At 39.8% G+C, this 13441-nt stretch overlaps 1 protein-coding gene across 3 annotated transcripts in view; it reads right to left on the bottom strand.

The window, feature by feature from the left end:
* Positions 1–986: 986 nt before the first annotated feature.
* The window catches only part of LOC111852529 (protein bassoon-like), a 106211-nt gene continuing 93756 nt past the window's right edge, over positions 987–13441 (bottom strand). For all 3 annotated transcript variants that reach the window (XM_072714950.1, XM_072714948.1, XM_072714949.1), the window contains exon 12: positions 987–4204. The gene's annotated coding sequence lies outside the window, so the exon portion shown is untranslated. The remainder of the gene's footprint in view (positions 4205–13441) is intronic.

A 13441-nucleotide genomic window follows, 5' to 3' on the forward strand; every position in this document is an offset into this window, starting at 1 on the left:
TTGTGATTGGTGAGAACGACTGTCACAAAGGAAGAACGGTATGAGTTTGGAAAACTATTCTTAGAACAGTTTTAAACCCTGGGTCTGATGTGCTGTATAATGTATGTCCTAAATTGCAGTCTTTGCGATTTGCTAATCGCGTTGTCTCAAATCGCGATTTTGATTTGAAATCGATAAATCGTTCAGCCCTAGCATGCAGCCTGAGATGAGGAGCGAAGGAGGCTCCCGGGAATGCCCACTAGGCCAGCGGTGGCCAATCTTATCCAGAAAGAGCCAGTGTGTATGCATGTTTTTGGAATAACCTTTAGGTCAGTCGTTCAAACCCAGGTTTGAGGACTCTTCAGTCAATCAATCCTCTAAATAGTAATCTAATTAGGGAGTTGCAGTGAAAATCTGCATACACAGCGGCCCTTTCTGGATAAAACTGACCACTCCTGCACTAGGCAATAAGTGGAGTCCAGTCATTCTGTCGTAACGAAAAGTCCAAGGACCCAAGGGAAGGTACTGGGGGAATGAAAAGGCGTTTATATAAACAAAATGGGAGCAGGGAAACAAGCAAGCCTGCGAGGGGCCAAATGAGAAGGCTAGTATAGGAAAAGATATGGGCAGACAAGAGAAATGATGTCAATGACCAGACTGGGGAACACAGGACTGGGAAGCACATACATATGGGACTAACGAGGAGCTGAAACGATGTAGGTGAGGACAGTTAGCACAATATGGCTGGAGATCACAAGAAAGACACACCTCGGAAGTATCAGAAGGAATCCAGAGGACCAGTGCGACCCCTGCTGGTCATACTGGGGAATGGACCAGACAGGTTGTGATAGTTTGTCAGAAATTCCTTCTGAAAATGTACTAAAACAAATAAAATATGAATGACTAATTGAATTGCACCAACTTTTGTGCACCAAGGGCTATTTGCTGAGGGTCCACACAGGACCCCAATAGCTGTTACCTCCCAGTGATTCCAAGGACACAAATAGTTTCATTGTTTTTTTATTCTTTTCTGAGAATGTACGGCAAAGTCATTATCTTATCACATGACAAAACATGATGCACCAAATTTACCATAACTAATTACAGATATACACGGAAGCATACACAAAGTTTCACAATGAATACATGGAAGTTATGCCATTGCACTTACAACAGTGAATGTAACTTTTTAAACTGATTACATTTTTGTATTGATTTTTGTTTTTTCTCAGTATGCTATGGAAACTGGATGAACTCTTAAGAAGTTTTCATTATACAAACAGCAGTTATAGAAATTCTACAAATATCAATATTTTATTGACCACAAGCTCTTTTTTTTGTCAATGGTCAGTATGAACTGACCACTTACACAATACTTCTCTATAATTAGTTTCCTGTAGACACAAAAGCAGGAACTTGGCGGACAGACCTGATATACATTCATATATGTCCAATGATTCATGTGTTCATACTGCCTGGTACACAGAATCAGTATGTATACAAACCATCAAGGATACACTTGGTTTGTCTGACAGGCCATTAGATATGAATACCGCGCAGGTGGATGGCTATTTACAGTGGGGCGGGGGGGTGTCACCATGGTGGCCCAAATGGAACAGGGATCCTATTTGGTAGAAATGTTATACTAAATCGTTGGGCACAGAACACAATGCTTTTGGACAACATTGAGCCATCCTCTGACAATAAGCACCATATTGAGCACATCGGATGGAAACCTTCAGAGTTACATTCACACACCCTTACCAATGTCATTGTTGACATATACTGTTTAGGGCTTTGGAAACTGATCTCTTGAAATGAATAATGGAATTTATTTTTTTTCTTAAGAAATTCTTGTCCAGAGCAATGGTTACCATGTATTCAGATAATATATATTACACATCACTCTCTCTCTCTGTATACATATATATAGGGTGAATTTAGATAATATTGCACATATCCTCTTTATTCCTAAGCACAACCGCAAGCCTGCAGCAGTTTGCAGGAGGTGGGGGGGCACCTGGCTAGGTGAGTCTTCCACCGACAAGTTCATCTCCTGACCACATGTGCGCAAGAGGCAGGTTAAAGATGTTAGCACTGAGCCAGGGCGAGGGGCTAGACCAGCGAACCATGCACAGAACTATGAGCTGAAGAAGAATTGTACAAACTATATACTGATCCCTTTGGCAATGAGTCCCACAGGACTGCACTGGAGCATGCTACTAAAACTTAAAAAAAAATCGTAAATGCAAATCCATACATACAAGTAGTTCATATCAAATGTTCATATCCATTATTTTAATTCTTTAATAACATAAGTTGTATTTCCAAACATAATATTGACAATGGTATTAAACATTAACAGTTCTTTTTTTCCTTTTCTGTTTCAAAATGAATAATTGCATAGAACATTGGAAATTAAAACAGCTTTCTGCCAACCCTTCTCCATGTTGTGTTCAGTTGAGGGAGGAAGCACACGGAGGAGAGCGAGCCGGGCCACTACTGGATTCTGAAAGGGCATGCTGGGATAGCATTCTGGACTCACAGAGGACAAAACTCATACCTGTGTATGTTTTATGTATGCGTCTGTACATCTGTCTGTGCATGCATGTGTGTGCATGCCTGCGTCCATGCATGCATACATGCAAGTGCATGCGTGGGGCTGGGCTTCAGCAACAAAATAACTAATGCAGATGGACCTCAGTTTCCATGACAGGCAACAATACTGCAGCCTGGTTTGGAGATACGTTATTGTGAGTAAGGCAATGGGAAGGGCCAATGACTCGGAAACCTTGCTGTGCTAAAATAAGAGCAGGACTTTAACATCTAGGTGTGTGCCGTGTGAGTTATCCACATATGCAGTGCATGATGGCCGCTTTTCACTGGGCCAAATGGGTCATGGTTTCACTGAAACCCCTGACAGCTCCCAGCTGGTCGCCATTACAGCCTGGAATGCTGTGTGTCCATATGTCCCCAGTACGTTTGTAACCCAGTCTGACATACGTTCTTTACCTGTAAATGAGACTGGTCCCTAATGTGTTTTGGTCCAGTTAGCCTACCTTCGTGGGATACGAAGAGCAATGTCCGTATTCATGGTCCAGATGAAAACCATCATGCTCTTAATCTGCTTCCAGCAGACTATTGCTTTCAGACAATACCAAACAAAAGTAGCGTGATAATCACGACGCATGAAAAATACCAAACGATCAACCGACAAAGCAAAACAAAATTCCCAAAAATATAAATAAATCTTACAACTATAGGGAATTATATACAGCAATATACAGTTGTGCAAAGTAAATAATTGGAGTTTTAAAAAAAACTGCAGTATACACCCAGACACATACATACATATGAAATGGTTAAGGCTGCTTCTTTCCTTTACGGAAAATAAAATCAGGCAAACAATAAGTAACAAATGAAAAAGAGAGTGGTGAGCGTGGACAGCCCACAGATAGGTGGATTAATGACTTGGCAATGGACAAGGCCACACTATTCCTCCTGCCCCGCCCCCAGACTCAGGGGGAGTGAGACAGTCCTCAGCCATGTGACCAGATTTTCTTCTCCCCTGTCTTTCATCCAGCTGTATCTGTCAGAGTCTTATGGCCTCCAGGTCGGACATGTTGAACAGTGACTGGTCCAGGTCAGTACGTGCACTCCATGCAGGTGGGGTCCAACGTACGACTTCAGAAAGGACCATCAAACATTCAAAATGAAGCTAATTACCCTACTGGAATGTAAAGACTGTAAGACTTAGCAAACACCATACATTTTTTTCTTGCTGTTGTAATAAAAAAATCCCTTCGTATGCCATCTTGTGTTCTGATGAAAGAGGTCTTCAGCCCTAGAAAAACCTATGACTCACTGCCCTGCAGGACAGAGAGAGGAAGGAGGCAGGGGCAGAGCATTCAGGTGACAAACCTAGTCCAATGTTTGCTCGTGAGAACAGGACAATGACAGAGTTGTATTTTAATGTATATCACACTAGGGGGCACTGCAAAGCACTTCCAGAAGTGGGAGGCATTAATACACAAGTTCCACAGAGAGGCACTGAAGAGCGCTTTCGGCGGCTAACATTCTCCGACTCCCTGTCTTTCCAATTATGCAGAGAGTATACAGTCCAAGTACCAGAGCACAGAGGCAGTTTGCAGAGTGTGTATCCAGCTGTATGAACAGCTGGCAGCCCACTGGAAGTCCATGTCCTTGACTCTGTGGTCCTGAGCTCCTGAAAAGAAAATTAATCATCAGGTTAAGATTGAGGCATCATAAACAAGCTAACATCAGGCTTTGCAAATGAATAAAGACAGTCCTTGGCTCTCCCTTACTCTAATTCTTGCTACATGTATCCAACTTCATTCTTTTAGTCTGTATCTGTCTCTTTTCTCTATTTCCTCTCTTTTTATTGTATACTTATAGCATATTATTATCTCATATGAAGAATATGGAAGGCAAGGATACAGAAAAGTGGCAGCACCTCAGTCTTATGGTATTAATTTATCTAGCCTTTATCCAGCTGAAGCACCTGCCTGCCCAGACATCAGATAGACCTTCTGCATTTATAGCTGGACTATACACAATCTCAGTGAATTGAAACTGTGCTTGCATGAAAACATTATGTTGGTGTTAATGAAGAAGTATTTGTTTGTCATTGTTCTTTTGATTCTCTCATTCTCCTTTTGTGCAAAGATTTAAGAGATTTATTTGTCACATACAGTACAACATGTAGTGAAATGTATCTCTGAATCACCCTTATTTGGCTGTGCAAAAATAGAAGAGAAAAAAAAGAAAAAAGGTAAGAAGTAAAGTAGGAGTAAAAAAAGAGAAATTACAATATATAAATACCATCTATGGAACCAAGTATATAATCTAAAATATACAATGCAAATATACAATCTAAAATAGATTCACAAAATTAAAATACACTCACAAAGAGGGATATATTTACCCACACACCACAAAGAAGGACAGTATAGGCCTGATTATTGTCTGCTGACCATAAAAACAGGCCTCTAACTACTAGAGAACATTAACAGTGAACCACAAATCTTTCACTCTCACCTATAAAAAGGCTCATGGTTCGTTAGGTAACACTGAAGATTTTAGAACAGGCAGACCCAGCATGTTAAAAGTTCATTGGTTACTACTCATCAAGGGATGACTGATTAAAATTAGCATTCTGTTACATCCATACAAATACCATATTAAATAAAAAAAATAGAAGTATCAAGGGTTAGCCTGCTGTATCATGGGAATTCACTCATTCAGAATATAAAGCTTTTTTCCCAGTTTAGAAATATAACAGGATAAAATTTAGACAAAATATATGCCTCAAAATGAGATTTAGCCGACGCCCATTGGCTGTGGGTGTTAGCTAAATCCTCCCATGGAAAGAGTACTTTCTTCTAACAGAACTGGATCCTTCCACGAGGCTCTGCAGAGGATACCCCCCAGAGCTCCTTCTTCCCCATTTTTTACTCCCTCCTTAGCCCCCCGCCCCCAATAAAACAGCCCCTTTACTCCCCTAACTTGCCTCCCCCTCTTTGCCCATGAAAAGAAAATAATAATAATAATAATTAAATATATATATATATGTATATATATATATATGCATAAATGTTTTTTATTCACAGACACTAGGGGGCACAACGGGATTAAAAATCACAGTGGAAGTTATCTGTAGATTTACGAACATACGGGAGCACATGTCTCTTATTTTTAACATAAGACCTTTGTGAAGTTACCAAACTATACTAAAAATAGAGTCTTCTCATAACACTCCTCTGTTAACATCTTAAGGACAATTTGCAATTGTTATATAGTTGTGAATGTATGTGTGTTTACTGGACTATAAATCTAGCTACTATGAAGAGCAACAGGAAGTTCTCATTGACCTCTATCTTTCTGTTCCTCATTCTTCCGCTCTCTTCTTCCATTGTAATTTCTATGCTCACTAGCTGATAAGGGTGGGTGATATGACTCTCTTTGGGACACAGTCTGTTTGCTGCAGTACATCTTAAAGATTTGTTCTGATTCATTCACCAACTCATTCAGAGGCAAGTTATGTTTTGCATAAAATAGATCTGGAACACCTGTGTTCCGATATTTCACAAATAGCCTATTATTTAGGTTAGATAGTGCTAAAAAGTAAACTAAATTCCATTAATTAGTCATGTGAGAAAAATATTTGCTGTTGAATTATAGTCTAAGTCTTGCCATAATTATCTTAGCTACTCATGTTTGCTCATCACAGTCAGCTAATGAGACCAAACACTAACGAACCTTGGTTAAAATGGTTTTAAATTGTGAAAATGTCGCATCTCAAAAATTAATTGAAGCATACGGGAAGAACACAACCTCATGTCAATAACATCTGCCGTCGCATAATTACATAGCCTAGTGTAAGTGCACTCAAATTCTCTTAGGACAGCGGTAGTCTTTTGCTAGTTCCTTATGACTTTTCCTTCACACTTTTCCTTCCCTAGGACATACTAGTGTGCTGCAGCCCAAGTCTGGAGTATGTACTAAAAAAAGTGTTCCATAACTGCTTCCAAGTTCCAGCAGAGTGAACACAACAAAAGTTCCTGGTTCTGGAAAAAAGTTCCTGCGGTGTTAAACAATAATCATGAACTCAGATTCCTTTCCTCATGGCTACAGCCAACACTGAACTAGGGATGTATGCGTGAGCATCAAAACACAAGAAACAGCCTGAAGTATAAATAAAGAGTTAAAAAATGTTAAATATCATGTTAAAGGGGTCTGCTAAGCTAATCAAAAATGTGGTAAGTAATAGCCATTTTGAGGACATACAGTATTTATAAAATATTGCTGACATTGTTTCATTTCATGTGTGTCTTAAATAAAGTAAGTAACTTGACTTGGTCTTAAAAATGCAACAACCTTTGACCTGCTATATGTAATAAGCTGTTATATGTGATAAGGCACTTGGGTTCCAGCATCCAGCTTGAGTTCAGAAGAATTGCCAGTACCACCTCATTCACTGACAGGCCTATAGGGTACCTTAGTGACTTACCCGTATATGCGCAATCCATTTCATTATTTTCATACAGGAAATGACAGTACTGAATGTGTTAAACCAGAGCTCATCTGAGCACCTGGCCAGCCTCCATTAATCCCTTTAAAATAATCCATTTTCGACATATAGGTATTAAATTGGGGTCAGCCACTGCTGAATAGTGTGGTACAAGTATAGAAATCCAGCATTTCTCAGAGACTGATCTTCAAAGAAGACTGTCAGAAAAAGTTTTTAAAAATGAATATAATACCCTGTTACTAAAAATGTTAGACCCTGTTCTGGTGTTGTGCCTCACTTAGACACAATCTAACTTACACATAAAGATTTCTAAAATCACTAACCTAGAATTATCCATCCCCTGTATTTAATTAATGTTGATCCACTGAGGCGTGGCCTGAATCCAGGCTACACGCTGATTAATACACCAGATTCACATAACTTCAACACAGCAATGCTATCTGCTGAATGACTTTTGTCCGAGCCACCTAATAGTATTTTCTTAAATTAGTTACAGGTTCCCTCTTATAGTGCCATTTTCATCCTTGGACACTAGGTGGACCAAAGCCATTATAAATGCAAAGTCACATTGTTTTGGTGAAATTGCAAATACTTTGGCACAATCATGAAAATGATTATGTACAATCATCTGCTAATTCCTATATTTTCAATTGTTTATGACATGTTTGTCAAAATATATTCTACTGATACTCTGTTGAATAGTCTTACTCCCTCCATCTAGGCCAGGGTTATTCAACTCATGGTCCTCGAGGTCCAAGCACTGCTGGTTTTCCAGCCCTCCTTTACCTGTCAGTCAGGTGTGAAGCCTCTGACCAATCAGAATCAGTTATTATTAAACAACTACCTGGGAGAACTGAAAACACGGCCTGGATTTGGAATCGAGGTCCAGAGTTGAAGAACCCTGATCTAGGCATTAGTTCATTGTATAAGTCATTACATGCAAAATGGTTGGACCAGCTGTCATAATCGGTCAAGCATATTTTCTATACTAACTTGTACAGGAGCACAATAGAGAGCATTCTCTGCTATGGTGCTACAGTGTGGTACTCCAGCTGCACTGCAGAGAACCGGAGAGACTTGGGCCGGATAGTTAAGATTGCGGAGAGAATCGTGGGTACCAAGCTTTCAGATCTGAACAATGCTTATGCTAGCTGACTATGTAGGAAAGCTAGCAACATCATGAAGGACCCCACCCACCGGGTTACAAACTGTTTGTCCCCCTCCCATTGGGCAAAAGATTCAGGACCATCAAGTCACGAGACTGAGGAATAGCTTTTTCCCGAGAGCAGTGGCCTCCGTCACTCCGTCTGCACTAGGGAATATATATATATATATATATATATATATATATATATATATATATATATATAAAATATTGTATTTTACTAATAGCTATCTTAGGTTAATTTATATTTATACCACGTCTACGAGACTGTATTTTATATTAATGTGGTACATTAATATATACCTCTTTGCTGCTGAGCCGTGAGCTACCAAACAAATTTCGTTGTATTTCTGATACAATGACAATAAAGTCTCTTATCTAATCATTACAGTTTTTCTTTATACAGTGATCCCCCGCTATATCGCGGTTCAGCTATCGCTCCTCCAGTATTTCGCGGATTATTTCCCGACGCGTCACAGTTCTCGAAAGTCAGAAAGCGTTACGCGTATGTCGCTCGCCATTATTAAAATGTTATTTTTACATATTCCATTATGTATACAGAGAGAGAGATGTGCATATATATATACACACACATTACATATTATTATTATTATTTTTATGTTACTTATATCCTTAGCCCAACATCCACATATTATATGTGTTGTTTTAAGAAGTTTACATGTGTTTAAAGCGTGTGGGACTTTAAGGCTTAAACTATATAAAACAGTTTATTTATATGGTCTTTCTATATCGCTGATTTTCACCAGTCGCTGATGGGTCTGGAATGCATCTTCCGTGATAGGCGGGGGTTCACTGTATATATAAAAATTTGTCCTGATTTGATGAATTGCTTTCAGTTGAATCTTGACTTTCACTGATAGGGGAATGTTTAAAGTGTTAGATCGACCAATGATCAACCAGTTCTCTAAAATAGTTCAGAGGTGCATCTATTGGCAAACATATATTGATGTTACAGTTTGGCAATGGAAAACAACAAGGAAATGAACAGGGTCAAAAACCAATAAGAAGAAGAGGAGTAAGGCTGCGTGGTGGAGGGCAGGGAGGCAAAACAGAGGAAGAGGTAGAAAAGGCCAAGAACAGAGGCAACCTCCTGATGAAATAAAGGCCACAATTGTAGACCATGTCCTCAGTCATAGCTTAACAATGTCGGAGGCTGGTCGAAGGGTGCGGTTGAATGTTAGGGGAACAACTGTGTCCTCAATCATTCAAATGTTTCATGGACACAACAGGTATGTAATATGCATGGTACTGTAATACTATATACTTACTGCAATGCTTCATGTTACAGTATTATGCTTGCATTTTACAGTATACAGAAAAAGTACTTTATACAGTTACATACTGTGTGTATACTTACAGTGTGAACATATGTATACATATGTGTGTTTTGTTACAGAATATGTATAGTATGTGTAACTTTGTACTGTTGAAATTGATATGTCATACCTTAGCCACAGTTTATATCAGAAAATACTTACGAGTGCACTGTTCTATTGACAACGTGGCTACGAATTTTGACCATCTTGTTCGAATATTTACTTTTAAGGGATAAACTAAGGATTTTGAGGAAGTTATAGGCTTTTGCAGGTAATCAGTCCACCATGTGGTTCTGTTTGTACAAACTGTTTTGAGAAATGCACTTACTGTTTTGCAAATGTTAAGGATGATTCAAGAAATAAGAACATAAGAACATAAGAACTATACAAATGAGAGGAGGCCATTTGGCCCATCGAGCTCGCTTGGGGAGAACTTAACTAATAGCTCAGAGTTGTTAAAATCTTATCTAGCTCTGATTTAAAGGAACCCAAGGATTCAGCTTGCATTACTTTATCAGGAAGACTATTCCATACTCTGACTACACGCTGTGTAAAGAAGTGCTTCCTTAAATCCAGTTTGAAATGTTCTCCCGCTAATTTCCACCTATGGCCACGAGTTCTTGTATTTGAACTAATGCTGAAGTAACTATTCGGTTGAACAGCATCCAAACCTGTTAGAATCTTATAGACCTGGATCATGTCCCTCCTCAGACTCCTTTGCTTGAGGCTGAACAGATTAAGACAAATAACCTTTCCTCGTATAACATTCCTCTAAGACCAGGAATCATTCTTGTGGCCCTACGCTGCACCTTTTCTAAGGCCGCTATGTCCTTTTTAAGATATGGTGACCAAACCTGTACACAATATTCTAGGTGAGGTCTCACCAAGGAATTGTATAATCTTAGCATTACCTCCCTTGACTTAAACTCCACACACCTGGAGATATACCCCAACATCCTATTGGCCTTTTTTATTGCTTCCCCGCACTGGCGAGAATGAGACATGGAAGCATCAACATACACACCAAGGTCTTTCTCATAATCAGCTACCTTTATTTCAGTAGGTCCCATAAAATACCTGTACTTTATATTTCTGCTCCCTACATGGAGTACCTTACATTTGTCTATGTTAAATTTCATCTGCCAGGTGTCAGCCCAGTCACTAATTAAATTAAGATCCCACCAGCTGCTGAGCTTCTAGTTCAGTATCTGCTACACCACCCACCTTGGTGTCATCTGCAAATTTCACCAGTTTACTGTATATATTGGTGTCTATATTATTTATGTAAATTAGGAACAAAAGTGGTCCTAAAATTGAACCCTGCGGTACCCCACTATGAACGCAGGCCCACTGTGACATTGAGCCTCTTATAACTACTCGCTGCTTCCTATCCGTTAACCAGTTATCAATCCAGGTCGCTACTCGCAAATGTACAATAGTGACTGAGAAAAACTGTACAGTACACATTTATGGTGAAGAGAGATTGTAGTATATATTTTCAAAATGTTATTGTTGGTATGCAATTTAAACAGAATTTCTATTAGTTAACAGCACTGATTTAAATAATGTATCATCCATGCAAGACTCACACACCTTCTGGTCTGTATGCTGTTCATGTTGAACACTGTGATCCTCTCCCTAACTATGGTCTTCTTTTATACTGTTTTAAATATACAGCTTACAAGAGCCCAAGCTCATTTCCTTCACTCAATTACACAGGATTAGGGCCCGACTGGGGAATTGTGAAAGTGCTCATATCATACAGTATAGGGTGCATAATGGTAAGCTGGGACAATTTTTGAAATTTTACTTTCTCTTTCACTTTACAAATATGATGCTTATGATAAAAATCCATCCATCCATCTTTTTCTACTCATCTATGCCCAGGGGGGCTGGGCAGCCAGTTGAGAGTTTTTTTTTTCTTTACTTGGGAGTTTTTGGTTCCTCTCCTTCACTGTATTTTGGCTTTATTTATTTACTTTCTTTCTTTCCTTTTTCCATTCTGTATTTCTTTCTAATGATGTTTTATGTATCACAACACATCCATGTAAAGCGTTTTGGGATCGGAGCATGTGAGCGGAGTGGAGCGGAGCGTGAGAGAGGAGCGGAGCGGGAGGAATTTGGTCAGAGCTTTTTAATTAAGGCTGGAGTGGTCGGTGTATCTCGGTCCAATTTCGCTCAGATACCACTCACGCTACACTCTGAGGCGTGCCAAAATCTACCCAGAAGTCATCTGTACAATTTTCAAGAATGTTACACAAATTGACTGAGATGGAAAGTATTTCACAAAGGAAACTGATAGATCATACAAGTGTACTATTCTTATCAAATGTATAGATGACAATAATGAAGAGCAAGAACAACAATGTGGTGAAACTATTTCAATGAGTAAAGATTCACTTTGGAATCTAAAAAGATACTTTTCTCAGAAACATGAGAGTGTGCTACGCGAACAGGCGGAGGCCAGAGCAAAATTTGAGCAAGTTTTATATGGTTGTAGCATATCAAGTCTATAAAGTAAATAAAAGTATAAAAGCCTATAAAGTAAATATTGGTAATCAAATAAATTAGTTTTGTCATTCAAAGTAGGTCTAATAGGATTTTTTAATTTCACGTAACGCTGTCAGTGAAATTTTATTTTATAGAGAGACGCAGCAGCAGCATCAACAGAAAAAAATTGAGGAATTTAAAACGTGGATGCTTAGCCTATATATTCTTTAGGCTATTAAGTCCACAAGATTCCTTTATTTTAAGGCTATTTTTGTGTTGAATTCCATTGCCAAACCTGTCCATTGTTGCCTATATGTTGTTTAAAAATAAATATTTTCTGTTCTAAGTGGCAATGTTGCCGATCCTCATATTTCTTTATGATATAAGGCTTCGGTTTAAGGTGACATTTGTTAGGCATGCAGATTATTTGTCCCTCTTTTAAAATGGAGCGAGCGTGGAGCGATTTGACTGGAGCGGGAGGAAATTTTAGTGGAGCGAGGTGCGGTGTTGAAGGGAGCAGCTTAGTGCGAATTAGAGCGGAGGAGCAGGCGGAGCCAACAGCCTCGTGAGCGAGGAGCGGAAATTCTCATTGCTGCACTCCGCTCACATGCACTGTTTGGGACGACTCTGTTGTGAAAGGCGCTATATAAAAAAATAATTGAATTGAACTGAGCTGAATTGAATCAAATCATATCTAGGCCTGGGCTGTGGAGGATGCAGCTTGAACAGGGATACCCAGGCCTCCATCTCTCCAGCCACTTCCTCCAGCTCCTCGGGGGGAGGCCAGCTCTCTCTCAATCATGACAGACATTACTGCTGGCACTACCCCGATTTGCCTGTTGATCTCCCACTCCATTTTTCCCTCACTGGTGAACCAGACCCCGAGATAATTAAACTCATCTGCTTGAGGCAGTAACTCATCCCCAACCCAGAGGAGGCATTGTTGAGCTAGAAGCTAGAGTCTTTGATGAGGTAAGGGCTACAGGTTCCTCTGAAGTTAGGGCTAGCAGCCCAGGTGAGGTAGGGGGTAGAGTCCCCAGTGAGGGAGGGGCTAGAGTCCCCTGTGAACTACGGGATAGAATTCTCAGTGATATAGGGGCTAGAGCAGAGGTCACTAACAGGCGGACCGCGGTCCAGTTCCGGACCAGAAGCAGTCCCATACGGACCCGAACAGATAGCCAAAACAGAAAGTTGTGATTTAAAACCTGATGGGGCGCTTCTATTTTATCCGGCGCAGCTTTTGTAGTCTTTTCGGTAGTGGTTTAGCACTACAACCGCCGTTTCCCTCACCAATGAACGTCAAACGCCTTTGACCACCAAGCAAGACGTAGTTCGCCTCATGCAGCCCTTTGTTTGCGCTAATGTGCCATTAGTGTTAATAACAGCAGCTAAGCAAACACTCCCAACCAAAAAGCCGTA

This window comes from Paramormyrops kingsleyae, chromosome 8 (genome assembly GCF_048594095.1).
Source record: "Paramormyrops kingsleyae isolate MSU_618 chromosome 8, PKINGS_0.4, whole genome shotgun sequence".
Classification (NCBI taxonomy): Eukaryota; Metazoa; Chordata; class Actinopteri; order Osteoglossiformes; family Mormyridae; genus Paramormyrops; species Paramormyrops kingsleyae.